The sequence below is a fragment of the Arachis ipaensis genome, chromosome B02 (assembly GCF_000816755.2).
Source record: "Arachis ipaensis cultivar K30076 chromosome B02, Araip1.1, whole genome shotgun sequence".
Taxonomy (NCBI): Eukaryota; Viridiplantae; Streptophyta; class Magnoliopsida; order Fabales; family Fabaceae; genus Arachis; species Arachis ipaensis.
This window is the reverse complement of record NC_029786.2, coordinates 55,917,961-55,925,088: the sequence shown is the minus strand read 5'-3', so window position 1 is coordinate 55,925,088 and position 7,128 is coordinate 55,917,961.

Here is a 7,128-nt window from a genome sequence, read left to right as displayed (position 1 = left end):
GTGGTGGTTGTGGAGAGAAGAGAGGAAGGAGAGGGGGCTGGGGGGAGGGGGCACGAATGGGTAGGGTTTCGCGTGGCTGGGGGTTATTAAATTTGAATCCACGCGATCGCGTGGGGCACACGGTCGCGTGGCTGGGGTGGAATGGGGGTTGACGCGATCGCGTGGGTCACGCGATTGCATGGAATGGATAAAAGAGTGAATGACGCGGTCGCATGAGGCACGCGACCGCGTCGCTGGAAATTGTGCTGAACGCACAATTCCAGCATCGTTTCAGCGTAACTCTCTGTCTCCTTTGAGGTGGTTTGCAATCCACGCGACGCGATCGCGTCGCTCACGCTGTCGCGTGGGATTGGTGTTGTGCAAGTGATGCGATCGCGTCAGGGACACGACCGCGTGGGTCGTTTTGTGCGAAATGCATAACGGCCGCACGATTCCAGCCTAACTTTCTGGACGTTGGATGTTTACGCCGATCTCCAGATCACGTGGCCGCGTGAATGACACGGACATGTGGGAAGTGTTTTTCGCAACTGACGCAATCGCATGAATGATGCGGTCGTGTCGCGCCCTTTTTTTTTTATGCAGCTATGCAATTATGCAGTATGCAATGCGAATGAATAATATTCAGGTTCAATTGAAAAGGAAAACAAAAATAAATAACACGAAATAAAACTGAAAAAGAAACGACCATACCATGGTGGGTTGTCTCCCACCTAGCACTTTTAGTTAAAGTCCTTAAGTTGGACATTGGATGAGCTTCCTGTTATGGCGGCTTGCGCTTAAATTCATCCAGAAATCTCCACCAATGCTTGGAATGCCAACAGCCTCCGGGGTCCCAAACTAGGCATGTAAAGCTTCTGAGCAGCTTCAAGCATATTCTCAGGCTTCTGGGGTGACGAATGTCAGAATAGATCCCAGGATCCCAAACCTTGCTTTTAAATCCGCCTTCATCTTGATCTATATTTTTCCATCCGGGCGGTTTAGAAATTAGATTCTCACCAAGGTGACCAAACGTTTTCCTAGATCCATTCGATTGATCATGATGCCAATCCATGCACTTCGAGTTGAAGTGTGGAACCTTATTGAACCTTGTGCACCAGCTCTGAGTGCGAGCCATTTCCCTCTTACTCTTAAAGCCGCAGAGAGCTCTAAGCTGGCCATCTGTTTCAAGCAAACCATATTCAAGCGGAAAAGTAAAGATAAAGGTTAAGGATTGTACCCACTTGAAGCTTGTATTAGGTGGTAATGGCCTTGGGATAGGTGTTTCCAGTGGTTCTATAACTTGTACTCCCTTGTGCTCTTCTGTGAATTTCTCCACTTCCTTGCAGACTTCTTCAATTGCATCCATGTCCTGATCAAAGCCTTCTATGTCTTCCTCGTCACTTAAGTCATAAACGGGAGGTTGAGAGAAATCTACCTCCGCATCGTCTTCGTATTCACTTGGGGAAGACTCTTCGATCTCAGAGAATTCACTTGCTGATGCAAGTTCACTACTGGGAGAACTTGACTTGAGGTTATCATCATCGAGGAAACTTGCTTCTTGGATTATTCCGTCTAGTTCTTCATAAAAGAATTGCTGTGGGAGTTGTGCACTATCCTCCTTAGCATCAATTGTAATGTCCTTGACAGAATTCTCCACAACTCTGGATTCCCATGGAGGCTCAGCGTCTCCTAGGTCTTCAACCAACTCTTCTTCTTGTATAATGACAGCTTCCTCTACTTGTTCCAGTACGAAGTCATGCCCTGTTCTGTCCACTGGAGTTTCTAGTATCTCCTTCATGCTACGCTCATCATTAGATTGTCCACACGGAGTTGTGGGAGGTCCATGAATGTTCGAGCGTCTAGAAGATAATTGACTTATTGCTTGCTCCAGTTGATAAAGGGTTGTTTGAAGTTGATCTACTGTTTCCTTGAGGCGAACCTCTGATTCTCGGGGTGATGGATTTGAACGTGGTACATTGGGAAGTGGTGGTGTTTGGGAGTAATTGGATTGGAATCGGGGTAAATGAGGATCATATGGTGGCGAATGGTGGCGAATGGTGAAAAGGAGCTTGTGAGTGTGGTGGTTCGAAGTTGTGTTGAGAGGATGGCCTATAAGCGCAGGGTGGGGCTTGTTGGTAACTACAAGGTTGTCCACCATGTCTATTGGCTTCATATGCATTGTAGAATGGTCTTTGTCCATGATATCTTGGAGGGTGTTGTTGCCTAAAGGGTTGATCAGATCCTCTTGGCTCCATCCATCTTTGATTGCTCTGACCTTGATGCATGTTCTTGTTATAACTTTCACTCCTTTCAACAATATTAGAACCAAACTCGAAGCGAGAGGGGTGAGGATACATAGTAGCTAATGGAAATAAAAAGAGAAAAATAAAGATAAATAAACAAGTAAAAGAAAAATATTTACAATAACCAATAATAAGGCACACAATTGCAGTTCCCCGGCAATGGCGCCATAGATAAATAAAAAGGAATATTGAACCTGATAAAAAGAGATAATCCTGAAAGCAAAAGAAATCCTAAAAGAGAGAGGAGAGAACCTCTCCCTCAAAACTACATCTAATTCATGAATACTAACTAATTGGAGACTCTCCTTGAATGGATGCATTCCCTCACTTCATAACCTCTGATCTGTGCCTTCTGGACTTGGATTTGTGCCAAAAAGAGCTTCAGAAATCGCTGGGAGCGTTTTCTGTAACTTCTGGTGCGTGGCCTCTGTCACGCGTCCGCGTGGGTCACGCGGTCGCGTCAATTGGAGTTCTCCTTGCCACGCGGTCGCTTCAGTCATGCGTCCGCGTCATATGCGTTTCGCTCATGGCGTGTGGTCGCGTCACTGCCATTTCGCGCTGGCATGCGGCCGCGTCGTCCATGCGATCGCATCGCTGCCATTTTCTTCAAAAACTCCGTTTTATGCTTTCCTTCCAATTTTGTATGTTTACTTTCCATCCTTTAAATCATTCCTGCCTTAGAAGATCTGAAATTACTCAACACATGAATCACGGCATCGAATGGAAATAAAGGGTAATCAAAATAATTATTTTTAAGCATAGGAAACATGTTTTCACATACATCACATAATAAGGAAGGGAAAGTAAAACCATGCAATTACTATGAATAAGTGGGTGAAGGATTGAATAAATCACTCAAATGGAGCACAAAATATATCATAAAATATGTGTTTATCAATTATGCTAGAATATTTATTATATATGATGCAGTAAATTGATGATAATATATGTGAATTGCTTGAGTGATTTGTGGCCGGATTACTATGTTGAGTAATGCAGAAATTGTTGATTTCGTATGAGTATGCTTAAATGTGAAAAGTGACAAAAAATGGTGATTTATTAATCCTAAGTACTTGGGGCTGATTTAATCTTTCTAACAAGTCACAATAGATAAAATAAAGTTAGAATGCAAGGTTAGAGTGAGTGAAAAGCTAGGAATCAATTTTTGACCTCTCAAAACCCGAGGTTACATGTTGCAGAATTATGCAGTTTTGGGCAGCAATATTTGAACAAAAATGGGGGCAATATAGCCACTCAAAATGAGTAAAATTATTTTTCTATGAAACCTTCAGATGTCTAGATTGTTCTCCTAAAATTTCAGAATTTTCCGATGTGTGGTTTGGGAGATATGATTTTTAGAAAATGGTCATTTTCTGCAGAAACTATGCTGTCCGAATTCTGGAACAGCAACTTCAAAACCACATATCTCAATACTATGAAACTCTTTGGAGGTGAAACTAAAGAGAGGTAAAATATTATGATTTCTAGTATTTTATGTACAAATTTTAGGATAATTCCAGTTTTGTAGAGAAAGTTGTGCCTTCTAGAAGCAGGGCCATTCACTACTGTGACAGCACCTTTTTGTTAAAACAAAACCATATTTCGAGAGGCATAACTTTTTCTAGAGAAGTGGAAATGCTCTAGGACTTAAACTGGGTGAAAGAAGGGTAAGTCTAGTTCAACCATACTAAAATTTAGGAGAATCCAACTAAATATGGATTTTATATGATATTTCTAAATTGGTTACTACTTGCTGTTTTTCTGAAGTGTACTAAATCAGTAGCCAATTTTTTAAAAATCATATAAAATTAAATTCTTAGAATGCAGTTGCGAAACCAAAACCAAAGTACACTTTAGGATTCCTATTTAAAGTAAATAATAATATATTAGGCTTTCTTTTGCCCCATTTTTTATATGTATAATATATTACGTATATGTATAATATGTTATATCTCTTATATTTGCATATGATCTAATCTCTTGAAATTTTACTTGGCAACGAATAGATTGAAACTTTTGGTTGAAGCTACCAAGAAGACTTTGTCAAAACAAAAATAATAGTGTCATGACAAGGTAAAATACACACTTTCTATTAATCTTTTCATATTATGATTTTGGCAAGCTATTAATTCATGTGTAAATCCACTTTGCTTATTTTGTTATTTTTGAAGTTGCAATTTGACTTTTCAAGTGTAGTTGAATGAGTGTTTTTTTTTTTTGTAGTGAGAAGATTAAGATGTTAATTAATTTTTTTATTGGACTTTATTCAAATCATAATTATTCTTCTATATAATTATGCAAGATAATTTTGAGGATGTTAATGAAATTTAAGATGTTTATCATGGTGGTTTATTGGCAAAGATGAGTTGAGAATCAAATCCTAGTGTACTTCTTAGCAAGGCATTCTGTCTTTTGTGCAGATATAGGATTGAACAAGAACTTGAAACTGAAATAAAGCAAATTCTACCACACATTGACCAGGTATGACAGGATGTTGTATGAAAATTGGGATTTTTTGGACCCTTAGTTTGAAAGCTTTTTCATTATTAGGACCTTTAGAAAGAGTTTAATATTAGCCTTTTAACTGGCAGATATTTTGCTGGGTCCAGTTTGGGTTTCCCTTAATTTCATTTTCAGATATTTTTATTGCTAACATTAGTACTATAGTTTCTTTTTTTTCTTTTTGTGTTTTTTATTTTCGGTGGATGATGATTTAGAGGGTGTACCTTATACCTTGTTATGAATAAAGGGATCCCTATGTATTCTTCTGTGTGGTTATCATTACAGGTTCTTTTGGAGTTTTTAGACATTTGTTAATCATATTATGTTTTATAATTTACTTTCTATTTGTTTTTTCGTTATTCATATGATCATACTTGCAGATTATTTGTGAACTGTATTGTGGAGCTTTCCATGTGGTTGCTTTTTTCGAGAAAGACCCAGTACAAGCTTGGAGTGATTCAATGACATTTCTTAATTCTCTTCCTAGAAATTCATTTTTGTTTATGTTTATAAATTTCATGTACATTGTCGTTGCGTGTATAGAGATGACATGGCTAATTTGGGTTTGAAATTTATTAATGTAATACTAATTTTTATTAATTTTTTTAAATAATATTCACATATTTTTGTCAATGTTTTTTTTATTGTTTTTGGAGTGTAGTAGAGTGTATGTAAAAGCAAATACTAATTTTTTTTTGAATTTAATAAGGATATAGCCACGCTTTAAAAGTGTGGCAATAGGTTCATTTCTAGGTACGTTTAAAAGCGTAGCCTTATCTTTCTCTATCGGCACGCTTTTGAAGTGTACCCAAAACCAACCTTCTTCTGGGCACGCTTCAAAAGCGTGGCGATATGTGAGTTTTTCGGTACGCTTTTAAAGCGTATCAATAGGTTAACACCTATGGCCACGTTTTTAAGCGTGGCAAGAGATATAAGCGTGGCAAAAAAGAAAGCGTGTCGATAAATCCACAAAAGCGTGCTGATAGAGCAACCGGCACGCTGGCGGATGTGACCCTTTCAAAAGCGTCCGATAGCTCAAAAAAGTGTGGCGAAAAGTTATCGGCACGCTTTAAAAGCGTGGCAGAAAGTTTATTTTCTTGTAGTGATAGCTCCGTTGTCTTTTTTCGGAACCTTATGTAGATCGAAATGTATGGCAATTTCAGTTCCAAGGGAGATGACCTCAACTAAATTGTCATGTGTCTCAGTTTCAGCTCTATCTAGCATATCTTTAACTATTTTGTCTAAATCTTTATCTAGCTCTAAAAATTTCAACATGCATTAAATAATGTGAGTCTACTATAGTCATAAGTAAGAATTGTAAAATCCAAAAAAAATGATAAATAATTAATTAATAAATTAATTATGAACAAAAAAGATTAAAAACTTATAATTTATAATTTGGAAAAATTTTGGTGAAATTTTAACTTAGAAAAAAAATTGAGCGCGAAAATATCATTAATTGCGAAAAATGTGTACTGACGTTAAAATTAATTGTACCGGTTTAAGTCTGTTCGGTACTGCGTATAAGAAAAATAGAAACATAAAAATAACAAAAAAAATATTTAGAATAAAAATCCAAACAATTATCTTAAAGATTTTGATCCAAAATAGGGCCAATGGACTAAAATTGCATCGAGCATTTAGGCCCAAGCCCATAATCCTTAAACCCCCTTCACAAAATGTCAGCTCATTCACCTCATTTTGAGAGAGAGCCACGATAGAAGAGAGAACTATGCCCTAACCCTATTCCTTTCCAACTTCAATTCTATTTTTCTCTCAATCCAGAGCTTCAATTGACGACTCTTTAGCGACTACGCGTAAGTTTCGACTTTCTCTGCATTTCTATCTAACTATTATGGTAAAGAATTTCGAAATCCTTGTCCCATTTTCTGTTTCTTCTCTAATTTCACGTTTTGGTAGTTGGGGTGTTGAAACATTATGAATTTGGTGTTTAGGAGAAGTTTAATCTTGAGTTCTAGTAGGATCTATAGTTATTAGTTTTTCATTTTATTGTTTCATTGTATTTATTTGATGTATTTGACTTTTAATTTTTTTGAACATTGTATTATTTATTTTAAATAAAAATTTTTTATTATTTATGAATTGACCACTAATTGTATGAAAAAATTTAAAATTAAAATTAAAATTTACCATTTATTTCAAATTTTAAAAAAAATTGACATTACCGTTGGAATTACCGTAGGAATAATCCGACGATAATAGTGCACGAAACAACATTTTTTGGCGCCAACAATACTGTCGAAAGAATTCACCGGTAACCAATTGGTTTTTCGAGATGATAATTGTCGCAAAATCCGACGGTAATTTACCGTCGGACAAAAAA